Source organism: Hyaena hyaena, unplaced genomic scaffold (genome assembly GCF_003009895.1).
Source record: "Hyaena hyaena isolate Hyena2069 unplaced genomic scaffold, ASM300989v1 scaffold_9, whole genome shotgun sequence".
Classification (NCBI taxonomy): domain Eukaryota; kingdom Metazoa; phylum Chordata; class Mammalia; order Carnivora; family Hyaenidae; genus Hyaena; species Hyaena hyaena.
The window spans coordinates 516,253-530,393 of record NW_024080641.1 but is presented as its reverse complement, the minus strand read 5'-3'; positions in this window follow the sequence as shown (position 1 = coordinate 530,393).

Below are 14,141 nucleotides of genomic sequence, written 5' to 3'. Positions count from 1 at the left end.
GGAGGGGAGAGAGTGAATGGGGGCAAGTCTGGACGCTTCTGCCCTCACCTGAACCCCTCTGAATACGAACACACCCATCCCACCTGCTGCTTGAGAAACTTCTTTCACCATCTTGGTCCCTCCCACCCCCACCTCAGACTGTTCTTCCCACCCCCCACAGGTTCTCCATCTCTGAGGGTTCCTGCTTTTCCTTCAGGCACCAGAACAGGACCTCAGGTGCCCCCTCAGCCTGTCTGCCCCAAGCCCCATCCCACTTGCCCCTGGATCTCTCAGGATACATTCTCCCCCAGACCCTAATCCCAGCCTCCTGTCTGGTCTCCTGGGGGTGTGCTCCCCTGTTTGCCCCTCCAGTCAAGTTCACACTCCTCTAGCCTGTTCTCCTAGATGCCCCTACGGGGTCTTTCCGGACTCAGAGTTGACCATGTCCGACTCCTGCCTATAGCCCTCATGGATACTCAACTCCCCCAGGGTAAGGTCATAGCTCCCCAGCCTCACTTTTGAGGTTCTGAGTGGTTTCTCCCTTTCCAACCCCTCTGACCAGGTCTCTCATGACCTTGTCCTTCTAGACACAGCTGATTCTCCCAAATTCCTTCCCGCGATTTCATGCCTCCCTGACTTTGCTCAGGCTGCTCCTCCTCCCAGGTATGCCATTCCCTTCAAGGTCCACTTCCTTCTTGAAGCCTTTTCTGAACTTCTCTGGTCCGTAGTGTGTACCTTCCCCACCAGACTGCAAACTTACTGAGGACCAGCCTGGCCTGACTGGACTCTGAATTCCCAGCATTCCCTAGTGAAGGGTCCAGTCCATGGGAGGCCCCAGCAAGCTTTGGGAATGAAGGAAAACCTTCCCCTCATCTTCTGAATTCATATTTGCCCCCCAAGGCTCAGCCCCCACCTCTTCTGGGATGCCCTAGGACCCAACAGGTATCTTTTCTGGGCTTCTCAGCCCTGGTTCTGCCTCTATCACATCACAGATCCCCTGAAATACTCAGGCAAGGTCCTCTCTGTGTCCCCAGCACTGCCCAGCCTGGAGCCTGCCACACGGGACACCTTGGGGAGGTTGAGCTGACCTGACCTGAATCCCTGATAACTCCTGACTTTGTTCTTGGCTCTGATACAGGTGCCTTTGGGGACGTTCTCCTGATTGACTCTATCCCCACCTCTCACCTCCCCACCCCCATCCCCCGCAGCTCCTTGCATCTCCAGGACATTTTCTTGGTTCAGGTTCAACTTGGGGCCTCAGTAAAAGATGCATGAAATTACGCAGGTGCCCTTGAAACTCAATTCCCTCAGGGCAGCCCATGTCTGTTCCCGGGGCCAGGGCACCCAGTGCCTCTTCTAGACCAGGGCAGACCTGTGTCTCCTTGAGTGTCTCTCACCTCCCCCACCAACCAGACTTTTGTCTCAAAGATCTCACCCCCTCCAGATCCTCCAGCTTCATCTGGGACAGCTTGGATGCCAGAAGAAGGGGAGCATGCATTTGAGTACTGAATTTATAAGCTCCCAGCCCCACCCGGATCTAGGGGGTAGGGTGGGGTGGGAGGTGGTTGAGAGTCAGGTTTACAGGCGGGGACGCCTAGGTGGCTAGTGGGGTGGGGGACAAGGCCTAATGAGCATTTATTAGGGTGAAGCTTTTGTCTGAGTCTGTAAGGAAGAATTCCCTGCTAGGGACAGTTCTTCAAGGGACAGGGAGTAGGAGGGCAAGAACCCCAAATCAGAGATCAACATATAGGACCAGGAGTCTGGAAGCTGGAATTTGGGGTATAGGGAGTGGAAACTGGATTCTAGAGTCATGCTTTTTGTGCTTGGAGTAGGGTTCTGAATCTTGGATTCTGGATGTGGATCTGGATTCCCAATTCTGGATGCTGAACCTTGGATCTCTGGTTCTGAACAGTGGATTCTGCATCTGGATCTCCACTTCCCTGATCTTGAATTCTGGATTCAGATCTCTGATTCTGGATCTTGGTGCCTGAGCTTCCTAACTCTGGATTCTAGATATTGGATTCTGGACCTTGGATTTTGCAGTTTTTGCTGTGGATTTCCAACTCTAGACTCTGAGTTTGGAGGTCTAGAGTCAGGCATTTATGACTTGAAGTATAGAGTATGGATTTTGGAGTCTGAATTCTGGAGTTTGGGTCTGGAATATGGATCCTAGTGTCTGGTCTTTGAGTGACAGGTCTTAGTCTTGGATCCTAGAAGCCTTTGACTCTAGAGTCCAGACTAGGCATCTGGAATTTGGTGTTTGGAATCTGAGACTTGAGGTCAGAAACCTCATATCTGCTGTGTGAAGCCTGGGGGCTGGAGCACAAATGGCAGATTTTGATTTTTGAGTTTTGGGGCCTGGATTCTAGAGTCTAGGTCTAGACTTTAAGATTTCCTTTTTTTTTTTTAATGTTTTATTTATTTCTGAGAGAGAGAGAGAGACAGCGTGAGCAGGGGAGGGGCAGAGAGAGAGGGAGACACAGAATCTGAAGCAGGCTCCAGGCTCTGAGCCAGCTGTCAGCACAGAGCCCGACTTGGGGCTCGAACCCACAAACTGTGAGATCACAACTGGAGCTGAAGTTGGATGCTCAACCGACTGAGCCACCCAGACGCCCCTAGACTTTAAGATTTCATGGATTAACTTTGTAGTGTAAGGTCTGGAGTTTCATATCTGCATTGTGGATTTAAAGGGCTGGACTGGGAAATATGGGCCTGAGTTCCGTGAGTCAGAGATGCCTAGACTCTTGACTCTATGGTATGAATTTAGACATTGGAACAGTGCAGTCCTTGATCTGGATCCTCCAGTCTTGATTTTGCATTTTGAGGCTTGAAATCTTGATTCTGCTTTCTCAAAGCTGGAGATCATTATTAAAGTGACTCAAAGCTTTGGGAATTTGAAGTTGTCCTCCAGTATCTCAGGGCCATAGGAGGGCCCTGAGCAATTTTGCAGAGTCTATCCTGGCTTGTTTAACTAATGAGGAGGCACAGAGAGCAGGAGGGACTGACCTCAGATCACCCAGTGAAGGATGGGACCTATTGTAAACAGGGTCCCTCCCAGTATCTGGAGAGCCATCACCTGCACGGAAAGGGGCTGCATGAACAGGGCTGACTGTTTTGGGGATCAGTGGCCAATCCCTACAGGTCCCTGGCCCTTGATTATCCTACGTATAATATATGAGAATGATGTTTTTCAGACATTCCAGAATGTCTGACCCTCAGTTATCCCAGAACCTTAGGGTCTCAGTTATTCTAGAACCATAGCAACCCCCATCTCTAGAACACCAGACCTTCAGATTCTAGAACCTAGTGTCTAGAACCTAAGATACCCTGAAAGTCTAGGTCCTCAAACACTTTAGAACCCAAGAGGTAAAAACAGTCTAGAACCTCAAACCTCTAGACATTCTAGAACTCTAGATCTCCAGATATTCGGGGACCCCCAGACATTTAGACATTCTGGATTCCCAGGCTGGAAAGTATTCTAGAACTCCTTTGTCACTGGCTACAAATTCATGCTGAAAGTCTCTAGGCCTCACTGTGGGCCACAGCTTCAATTGAGCAATTCCTGTTTACATGATCTCATTTATCCTCTTGACAGCCCTGTGAGGTGATTATAGCTTCCTTCTTACTATGGAGAGAACGGAAGCCCAGAGAGGGGCGTCATAGGCAAAGGCCACGCAGAAGGTGCAGAGAAATCTAGTGTTCCAACTCTTGGAGCACCCAGTTGGCCCATTCACCCCAAACCCGGGAGCCACCTTCCATTGTTGGACCTGGGTGGGAGGCGAACCCCTGGGAAATTAATCATCATGAGAGCTTCCTGGTGCCAGGCTAAGCGCTTTCCATCATGATCGTATGTGTTCCTCCCACTAAGTCACGCAGGCAGGTGCTGTAAGCGTCCCCGTGACACAGATGGGGACACCGAGGAAACGCACACCCAGCTCAGCCCAGGCTCGCGGGCTCACTGGGAGGGCGCCTGGTTCCGCCCCCGACGCGGTGACGTCTGCGCCCCTCTTCCCGCCCACTCGGACCGCGACAGACGTGGGCTATCGATCCTAGTCGTCCTCGGCATCTTTCCAGTTGCCCTTCACCTCCAGCGGCAGGCGGAGTCCCGCCCTCTGCCTCGCTCCTCCTCCTCCTCCTGCGAACACTCCCCGGAGCCTTTCTTTGTGGTTCAATCACAAGCCACGCAGGTCTCTTTCATCTGACCCTGAACTCCGCCTGTGGCAGCCACCTGCGCCTGGGCTCCCCCCCCACCCTCGTCCCCAGTGTCCCCAGGCCCTCCTCGCTCAGTGTGTCCTAATTGATTTGTCTCTCCCCAAACTCCTCCCCCCTTATTTCTCATCTCAGGGACAGCTCCACGACCACCCAGTTCCCCCAGGCACTGTCCGCACCACGTCTTTCCCCTTATCCCCTGCAGCTCAGCGGTCCCCAACCCCATCCCTTCTCTCCATTTCCTTGGCCTGGGTGCAGCTCAGGCATACTCTGCTTCTAGATCTTTGCCTCAAGCCTCCCTCCCAGTCATCTTCAGGTGGCCTCAGAAGGTCTCACTGCACTTAAGGTCTCTCTACACTAAGTTGACCCCTTTCCGGCTCACAGCCCTTCTGTGGTGACTCTGCATCACCGCTGGACAAGGTTCCTGCCCTTGAGGCTGGGATTCCCCTGTCTGAACAAGACTCATCTTGAATCCCTCCTTCAAGAAGTCACTGTGCCCTGGCTGCCCTGGCTGGAGTAGCACTGGCTTCCTGGGGCTCGAGGCTTTCCCTTTGCCCTTCCTCCTTCATTATGGGACCACTTGAAGGTGGTGTTTCAGGGTACTGGGTCTAGAGTTAGGGCTCAGGCCCCTGCTCCCCCATTTGCTAATTTGGGAGATTCTGGTATGTGTCTTCCCTTCCTTGTGCTTCTGATTCTCAACCTTAAAATCAGGTAATCAGAGGACCCCATCATAGAGTTTTCCTAGGAGCATCTAATAACTAGTGCATGTAAGGAGCTAAGAGCACATAGCAAACCATGAGTTAATTTCACCCCATCTTACACAGGAACAGACAGTGGGGAGGAGAGGGCCCCACTCGTTCAAGATCACCCAGGCTGTAGAAGTTGGGCCAGGCGGCAAGAGAATGGTCCAAGGGGTTCGGTAACCCCTTGGGTGCAAAGCATCGCTTCTCTGGTTATCAGGGTCTCAGTGTGGGGTAGGAGAAACGGGGTGGGGATGGTCTCTGGGTTCGATGAAGTAATACGCACGGAGCAGGTGTGTAAATTACAAAATTAGGTTGGCATGTGAAAGACTGGTTAACAGGGTGTGATTCAGATGTGGACGCCAGAGCCAGGGGGCCTGGGTTAGAATCTTGCCTCCAACACATAATACATCCATGAGCAAGTCACTTGGCCTCTCTGTGCCTCAGTTTTCTCATCTGGAAGACGAGAATAATTGCTTCTGCCTCACAGGAGTGTTTTGAGGCATTAATGCCTGAAACCGGTGCCTGGCGACTTTTGAAAAACGTGGCCTCTTTTCCTCTCGTCCTGGGAGGCTCCCGCCGCTAGGTGGCGCCAATGTGCGCTTGTCCACAGGAGGTTTGCTTCTGGGTCTAAGGGAGGAGGGTGTGGGGGAAGGACACAGAATTCTGGAACTCTGACTGAAGAAGGAGTTGGCTCTTGGCGGTGGCAGAGAGGGGAGGGCTGGAGACCTGTCCTGGGATTTGTCCTTCATTGGTCTGCAGCAGTTTGGGGATCCAATCGCGGTCGGGCACAGGTTTATGTAGGCATTTGGTGTGCTGGGGTTTCCCATTAGAGTGGACTGTCGTGGACGCAAGGCCCTGTCCCTCCGCCCAGACCCGAGAGCTCCCACCGTCCTTCATGGACAGAGGGGGAACGACCAAGATCCAAGTCAGGCAGAACGAAAGGTGGTGGGGGTGCTGGCGAAGATAGAGAATATGGCAGGGAGAGAGGGGTAGAGTTCTGAGAGAGAGAACAGGACAAAAGACAAAGGAAGGCCAGACAGGTCTTTTCCCCAAACCCACCGCCTCTCCATCCGCCCCCAGGGGCTCCTGTCAGAGCTTGCCCCCCGCCCCCCCCGTCCTGCTATCTTGTCTTTTCCACTTTTTAAAAATATTTGCTTTTTTGTTTATTATTAAAATTTCCCCATGTTTATCCATTCCTTGAGAGAGAGAGGGACAGAGTGCAAGCAGGGAAGGGGCAGAGAGAGAGGGAGACACAGAATCCGAAGCAGGCTCCAGGCTCCGAGCTGTCAGCACAGAGCCTGAAGCGGGGCTCGAACCCACGAACCGTGAGATCACAACCTGAACCCATGTCAGACGCGCAACCGATTCAGTCACCCAGAAGCCCCTCGCTGCCTTTTCTTGCCCCTCTTTCTCTTTTCTTGTGGCTGTTCCACCCTCTTTCTGGTTGTCCTTGCTCCTCCCTAAGGTTTCCCCCAGCCTGCCTCTCTGCATCTATTCTTCTCTCTTCCCCTTCTGCTTCCCTCCTTTTCTTTCTTTCCCTTCCCCTTTTTCTTGCCGGAGAGAGATTTTGATTTGATTCCGCAGCCCTGGCCTGGACCTGCCCAGATAACGTCTGGCCTAGGCCCCGCCCCCGGAGGTGAGGCCACGCCCCTGTCGGGTCCCCTCAGGGAGCAGAGGCCACGCCCCGAATCCTGGCTGTGTCCAGCTCTTGGAGTGCAGCTCAAGCTCCCAGAGCAAGGCCTCACTGCCTGTAGCACTGCCCTGAAGTGAGCGCGCAAGGGCAAGGTCAGTGCTGAGTTTAGAATGACCTACTGGGGCAGGGTGGGGGTGGGAAAGAGCGGGCGAATGAGGGACAGAGGCCTGTGAAGAAGACTAGAGGTGCTAACAGGCCTGATCTGGGCTGGGGCATCGGAACAGGGGAGGGGACAGTCGGTGAGAGCCTGGAGGCAGGAGGAGTCAGGCTTGGGGAGGGATGGGTTGGGGGAGGAGAAGTTGGGGGTGTGGCCCGGAGACTGGGGGACTTACAGACCCAGGGGTGGAGGAGGCAGTAGGCTTGGTGGAAAGTGCTGGGCTCACGTGGGGCTTGAGGAGGTGAAAGACTGGGCTCCCACCTGCATGTTGGGGGGGGGCATGGGGGGGACATCGTGAGTGTAGATGTGTCCTTGGGGCTGCTCAGCTGAGAGACTAGGGCCAAAGCTCAGGTCATCCCGAGTCCTGTCTGCCCCTCTCCTCACTCATACTCGCTCAGCAAACCCTGGGGCTCTCTGTAGAGCTGTCAGAAGCGGACCCCTTCTCCCTCCCCGCCTCCACCCTGCCCAGCCCCGTCCTCAGCCGCCTCTCCTCACTCCTGTGGTCTGACCCACACAGATGCCTGAGGGACCCGTGAACACCCAAGTCAGGCCCTGCCCTGCTTCTGCTCAGCATCGCCCGTGGCCCCCGGGCCCCTCAGAGGAACAGGGGCGCCCTCCCCGTGCTCCCAGGTGAGGTCCCACAGGATGGGTCCCTTTCTTCCCTCTGGCGTCACCCCCCCCTCACTTGGCTCCATCCACACTGGTCTCGCTGACACCCTCACACACACCAGGCCCACATCCCTCGGGGCCTCTGCGCCTGCTCTTCCCCCACGCTCCGCGTGGCTCACCCTCACCTGCCGCAGGTGTTCGCTCTATGTCCCCTCCCCACGCCTTCTCCTCCCCCATCACCCCTGCTGTCTCCCCCAGCTCCACGGTGTCTCCTCCTGCCCCGTCGCATGGCCACCTCCTGACATGCACTATCACTTCTGGGTCACGTTCACTGCTTCTGTCTGTGTCCCCTCGCACAGTGGGGCTCCGTGAGGGGCGCTGTGCTCTGTCTGGTCATTGCTGGCTTCCCAGGGGCTAGGTTGGTGCTGGGTGCGTGATAGATGCTCAGTAAATACGTGCTGCGTGGAGGAAGGGGTGGTGTGGGGGACTGAGGTGCGGGTAGTGCTGGATGGGGGAGTGGGATAGGCGGGCGCTGAGGCCCCCGCGGGGCGGAGCTACAGCTGGGGGGGGGCGACAGATGCTGGTGAACCCTCCTATCCCAGCTCTGAATCTGGTCTCCTCCCCCCTCCTAAGTGGCCAAAGGGGGAGATGCTGGCTCTCAGGCAGGTGTTGCGTGCTCTCTGTCGATGTGTCTCTGGTTGCTTCATCTCAACCAATCCTAGTGGTGGTTTGGACCTTCCGCCAGGTCGGCTTTCATTCGTTCATAGAAGTAATCCTGTGTCCGGCCAAGCTGTCTCCGTGGGCCCCTGGAGACGTTTCTGTCACTCTTTAGCCTGGATTCCTGGAATTCCAAGTGCTCTGAACTCAATACTGCCGAGTTTGAGGGAGGAGGGAAGTTCGGGCTCCCTCACTTCTCCGCCATCTTGACTTCTCCGCCATCTTGACTTCTCCGCCATCTTGACTTCTCCTGTTTTAACCACTTTTTCAGGCCGGTGTCTTTACTATCCTCTTACTTCCCGGCACACAGCATGAAGTCTGTCACCCTTGGACGTGGTGTCTGACACAGAAGTCGTTAGATAGGTTTGAGGTCCACACAATGGAGATCATTTGGCTGTCTGGCGATGGGCAGTGGAGGGACAGAGCTGGGGGCGACATCATCTGGCTCCTCAGCCCTTCCTCCCGAGGACTGAGAGGTGTCGGTTCCCAGCCTCCTCCTCCTCAGACCCAGGTGTCCTGGATGCAGTGGGCCAGGCAGCCCTGGCGTGTGTTACTTGGGTCGATGATGCGCAGCCGGTGTTGGCGCAATGCAACATGGAGGAGAGTCGCTGGGGAGGCCGGTGGACTTGGAGTGCACTCATTAAGTGCAGGTCCCTCCGCCCAGAACCCGTGGAGTCTAGGTTTTATAAACTGTGGGCTTCTGACTCCTCTCAACGTCTTCCAACTCAGGGTTCCCTGTGGCCCCGGGCTCTTTGCCAGACACCAGGGCTCAGCCAGATGCCACGCGGCGGGCGCCCACAAGAGGGCAGGTGTGAGCAGGACACCAGGGGGCACCTCCGGAGAAAGCGCTTCGTGGTGGTGGCCGCACCCCAGCGCGGTTGTGGCCGACGCCGGAGCCCCCTCCCCCCCTCCGGTGCTTTCATCGTTGCACTTGCGGTGATTTGACCCCCGGTGGCCGCAGGGAGGCTTGCGGGCGGGCGGTGACACGCTGGGTGAGACGACAGAAAGATGGAGCGGTGGGCAACCTCTGACCCTTTGGGAACCCGGAGATCCCATTACCCTTCACCAGACCCTGGGGCCACAGCCCAGCCTCTGCCTCTCAGCACACACAGTGGCTCTAGCTGCAGAGTCAGACCCACTGTTTTCTTCCCCTCCCTAACCCAGGAATCCAGAACCCCCTCCGTTACCTCCCACAAGGTCCAACAGTGCAAACCCTCCAGTCCAATTCCCTCAGGTCCCCAATCCTAGCGTCTGGCCTCCCAGCCATCCTGGCCTGGGACGCAGGAGTCTTTTATTTTATTTTATTTTATTTTATTTTATTTTATTTTTAATGTTTTATTTATTTCTGAGAGAGAGAGAGAGAGAGAGAGAGAGAGAGAGACAGCGTGAGCAGGGGAGGGGCAGAGAGAGAGGGAGACACAGAATCTGAAGCAGGCTCCAGGCTCTGAGCTGTCAGCACAGAGCCCGATGCGGGGCTCGAACCCACGATCCGTGAGATCATGACCTGAGCAGAAGTCGGACGCTTAACCAACTGAGCCACCCAGGCGCCCCCACAGGAGTCTTTTATACCGTAATGGCAGTGGGCTGCAGATAGCACCCTTTTGGGGAAATGAGGGAAGCGCCAGGGTTAAAGTGTCCGGGTTCATATTATCTTCCTGATACACTATTTTCTTTTACTAGGAATAGTTTTTTAATTAAAAATTTTTTATGTCTTTATTTTCAGAGACAGACAGAGAGCAAGCGGGGGAGGGGCAGAGAGAGGGAGGGAGACAGAATCTGAAGCAGGCTCCAGGCTCTGAGCTGTCAGCACGGGGCTCGAACCCACTAAATATGAGATCATGACCTGAGCCAAAGTTGGACGCTTGACCAACTGAGCCACCCAGGCGCCCCCAAATTTTAATGATTACTTACTTATTTATTATTTTTTATTTAAAATGTTTAATCTTTATTTTGAGAGCATGAGCAGAGGAGGGGCAGAGAGAGAGGGAGACACAGAATCAGAAGCAGGCTCCAGGCTCTGAGAGCCTGACATAGGGCTCGAACCCACGCACTATAAATTCATGACCTAAGCTGAAGTCGGATGCTTAACCAACTGAGCCACCCAGCTGTCCCCCAACTGTGCGTGTTAAAATGATACATCCTGGGGCGCCTGGGTGGCTCAGTTGGTTAAGTGCCCGACTTCTGCTCAGGACATGATCTCAAGGTTTGTGGGTTTGAGCCCCACATCAAGCTCTCTGCTGCCAGCATGGAGCCGGCTTAGGATCCTCTGACCCCTCTCTCTCTGTTCCTCCCCTGCTAGTTCTCTCTCTTGCTCAAAATGAACGAATAAGCTTTTAAAAAATAAATAAAAAATAAAATAATACATCCTGATCAAGTAGAGCTTGAACTCCCGAACAAACTGTGAGATCATGACCTGAGCTGAAATCAAGAGTCTGATGTGTAACCAACCGACTGAGCCACCCAGGTCACCTTCCACCCTCTGACCTCATCCATCTGACCGTGGTGGGCAAACATCAGGAGGTTGTCAGAAACGGTATTCAACGGAGCGTTGGCCTTCATAATTTTCCAATTTGTGCGCACACACACGCACACATACCCCACACATACACACATTCAGTTATCTCCAACATGAGAAGGACAGAACTCAGGCACCAGACCCAAGTCATCCTGTATGTGGTCATCATGTTCGTATCTGCTAGAAAGATGGGGATTCACTTGAGGACTTTTAGCCCAAGTTCTACAAACTCTCCTTCTCACCCTATTCTTCATCCTCCAGGCAGTTAGTGGGGAGGGAGGGGCTGTGTGACATTGACATCAAAGACCCGGAACACAGGAGGACAGCAAGTCAGACTGTGAGGGGAAGAAAGGGAGAAGGAGAAAGAGCTGGAGCGAGTCATTGACTTTGGAGAGACAGAGCTGGGCACTGACTCAGTTCAGCTCCGCAGCAAGACGTAGAGGGGGGAGGAGGAGAGATGGACTCAGGAACTGAGAAAGACAGTTTAGGTGTTTTGTTTGTTTGTATGTTTGTTTTCTGTTTTGTTTTGCCTCGTTGCATAGGCTAAGACTTCCAGTATAATGTTGAGTAAGAGTAGAAAGAAAAGACACCCTTTCCTTGTTTCCACTCATACGGGGAAAGCAGCTAGTTTTTCACTATTAACCAACGTGATCTGTGAGATATTTGTTCCTTCTTGAGTTGAAGGAGTCCACATCTCCAGGTTTATGCTGCAGACACACTGTTTTGTACCACAACCGAGGAAATCCACAATCTTATCAGAGGGCTGTCAGTAAATCTTCTCAGTCATAGCTCAGGAGAGAGATATTATCTTTATTAATCTGAGCTATAAACAGATAGGCCCAGGAGACATATTTATTGTTTGGACAGCAAATAAATCTTTGTGAGAGTGGGGGGCATTATCTTTATTAGCTAGGACAATAAACAGATTTTTCTGGAGAGATGTTTTTATCACCTGGACAGTAAAGAAACTGTTCTGAGGGAAATAACCATTTAAGATTGCTTCCTAGACAAACATCTTATCTAAGCAAACTATGTTAATGCCATTGCTCAGAAGACAGGCAGAAGCATTGAGGGTCCATAGAGAATTCTACCCCAACACTGTTCACAGCACACCCTCTCCATCTTTCTCTCCAGGACACCCTCGTCCATTCTTCTACGTGTCTTATTTACCACATCCATGTTTCCCCAGGCTGACCAGACAGAATGTGGTCATTTGACCTGTATGTGCAAACCCTGCCTAATATATATGTCTGTGTGTATGGCTGTGACCTTGAATATATCTTGGACAGTGAAGCCATGACACACACACACACACACACACACACACACACACACACAAATACACAAACATCTATAGCAAATGAGGTCAAATGAGGTGGGGAGAAATTCTGGAAAAATAAGCAGCAGAAAGAATATTGCTTTAAAACACCCAGGGGCTTCTGGAGAAGTTTCAGGAAAAGGATATGTGAATAATATGTAGGTAGAGTAGGGCACAGGGAAGTGGTAACAGTAGAGCAAAGGGCTCTTGTCTTTAGGGATTTTCCACTCACTTTCCCAGAGACCCAGGAAGGTGACAAGTTCCTGGAAGGTGAGGAGTATGAGCTCCACTCCCAGCTCTGGCAAGTGACCCTCAATATGTGGACATTCAGCCTCATCTCCCCACACGATGTGCTACATGGGACCCACTGACAAAGGCTGTGACAATGCAGGGCTTATGGTTCTGATGAGTTATGAGTGGGTAGGTCAGAATAACAGGATCCTGGATCTGGGGATGGAGAGGTCTGGGGGTTGGCCCCTGGATGTTGTGGGAGGTAGTCTGGGGACCTGGACTCCAAGGTTGGGGAAAAGTGTAGGACATTTCCTGACTCCCATACTATGTGGAAGGATGTACTTGAGCTTGGGGGTTGGACCCCAGTGTGTGGTTGCCTTGGGACTCCAAGGAGTCTGAGACGCAGGGCTTGGACCCTGGCTCTAGGATGTTACCAGTGGGTAATTGAAACTCCAGCATCCCACAGGGTTGAGAGAGCCCAGGTTGCTCACACTTTGGTCTTTTTGTCTACCCTGCACTCAACTTGTGCCCAGCCCCTGTCTACACAGCTCCGTGTGGGTGCTCCTGGTGAGCACAGTCTGCATAAGCACGATACCCAAGAGATACTGTGGGCTGTTTCAGCAAGTGCTGTGAGACACAAGGTTGCCACCAAGATGTCATGTTGCTGCAACTGGCCCCGCCTGTGTCACCTCCCCCACCACTTGCACTGCCCACAGTACTGACCATGCTTGCCCCCTTGTGGGAAGGGCCCGTGTGGCATCTGGCTGAATCCTGGTGTCTGACAAGGAGCCCAGGATCACAGGGGGCCATTGTGGAAAGGTGTATGAGAGACGCTGGATGTGACTTGTCCAAGAATCCTAGACTCCAACGCTCCATTCTGGAAGGGCCATTGGCCAGAGTTGGGTTGAAATGAGCTGAGTAGAGGTTGTATGGGGTTGGGCTGGATTGAGTTACGTCGGGTCAGGTGAGATTTTGGTTAGGGTTGTGGATGAGGGTTAGGATGCGGATGGGCTGATGGATCCAGAAGTTCCTCTCTCCACAAGGTGACTTGGGAGAACCCCTGATTTGCATGTGGGGGATCCGGCCTTTGGATGACTATATTCCTCTACTCTAGTCCTGATGGTCTTAAAATGGGTTTATCTCTACTCATCTTTTTTGTTGTTGTTGTTGATTCCAGTATATTTAACGTACAGTGTTATAAGAGATTCAGGTGTTCAGTGTCCACTTATTTTTTTAAGATTTTTAAAGTTTATTGAGAGAGAGAGAGAGAGAGAGAGAGAGAGAGAGAGATTGAATCCTTCTGTGCTGTCGGTGTGGAACCAGATGTGGGGCTCGAACTCATGAGTTGTGAGTGACCTGAGCCAAAACCAATAGTTGGTTGCTTAACTGACTGAGCTACCCAGGTGCCCCTAATTTATTTTTTAAGGGAGAGATTTTATTATTTTTTAAAAAAGTAACACTACCCCAATGTGGCCTCAAAACTCACCTGCCCCACCTACTCTGAGATCAAGAATCCCATGCTCTACTGACTGATCCAGCAAGGCACCCCTCAATGCCCACTTTTTAAACATTTTTATTCATTATCCTGACACCTTCTCTGGTTACTTAACTAGAAAGGAGGAAGACTTTTCTATCAAGTTTTTAACAGTATCTTTTTTTTTTTTTTTTTTTACAAATAGTTTATTGTCAAGTTGGTTTCCATATAACACCCAGTGCTCATCCCCACCAGTGCCCTCCTCCATGTCCATCTCCCCCCTCCCCCCCCATACCCATCAGTCCTCAGTTTGTTCTCAGCATTCAAGAGTCTCTCGTGGTTTGCCTCTCTCCCTCTTCCCCACTATTTCCCCCCTTCTTCTCCCCCATGGTCCTCCATTAAGTTCCTTCTAATCCTCCTATACATGCAAACATATGGTGTTTGTCCTTCTCTGCCACAAGTTTTTAACACGTATCTTAAGACTAGACCACGATGA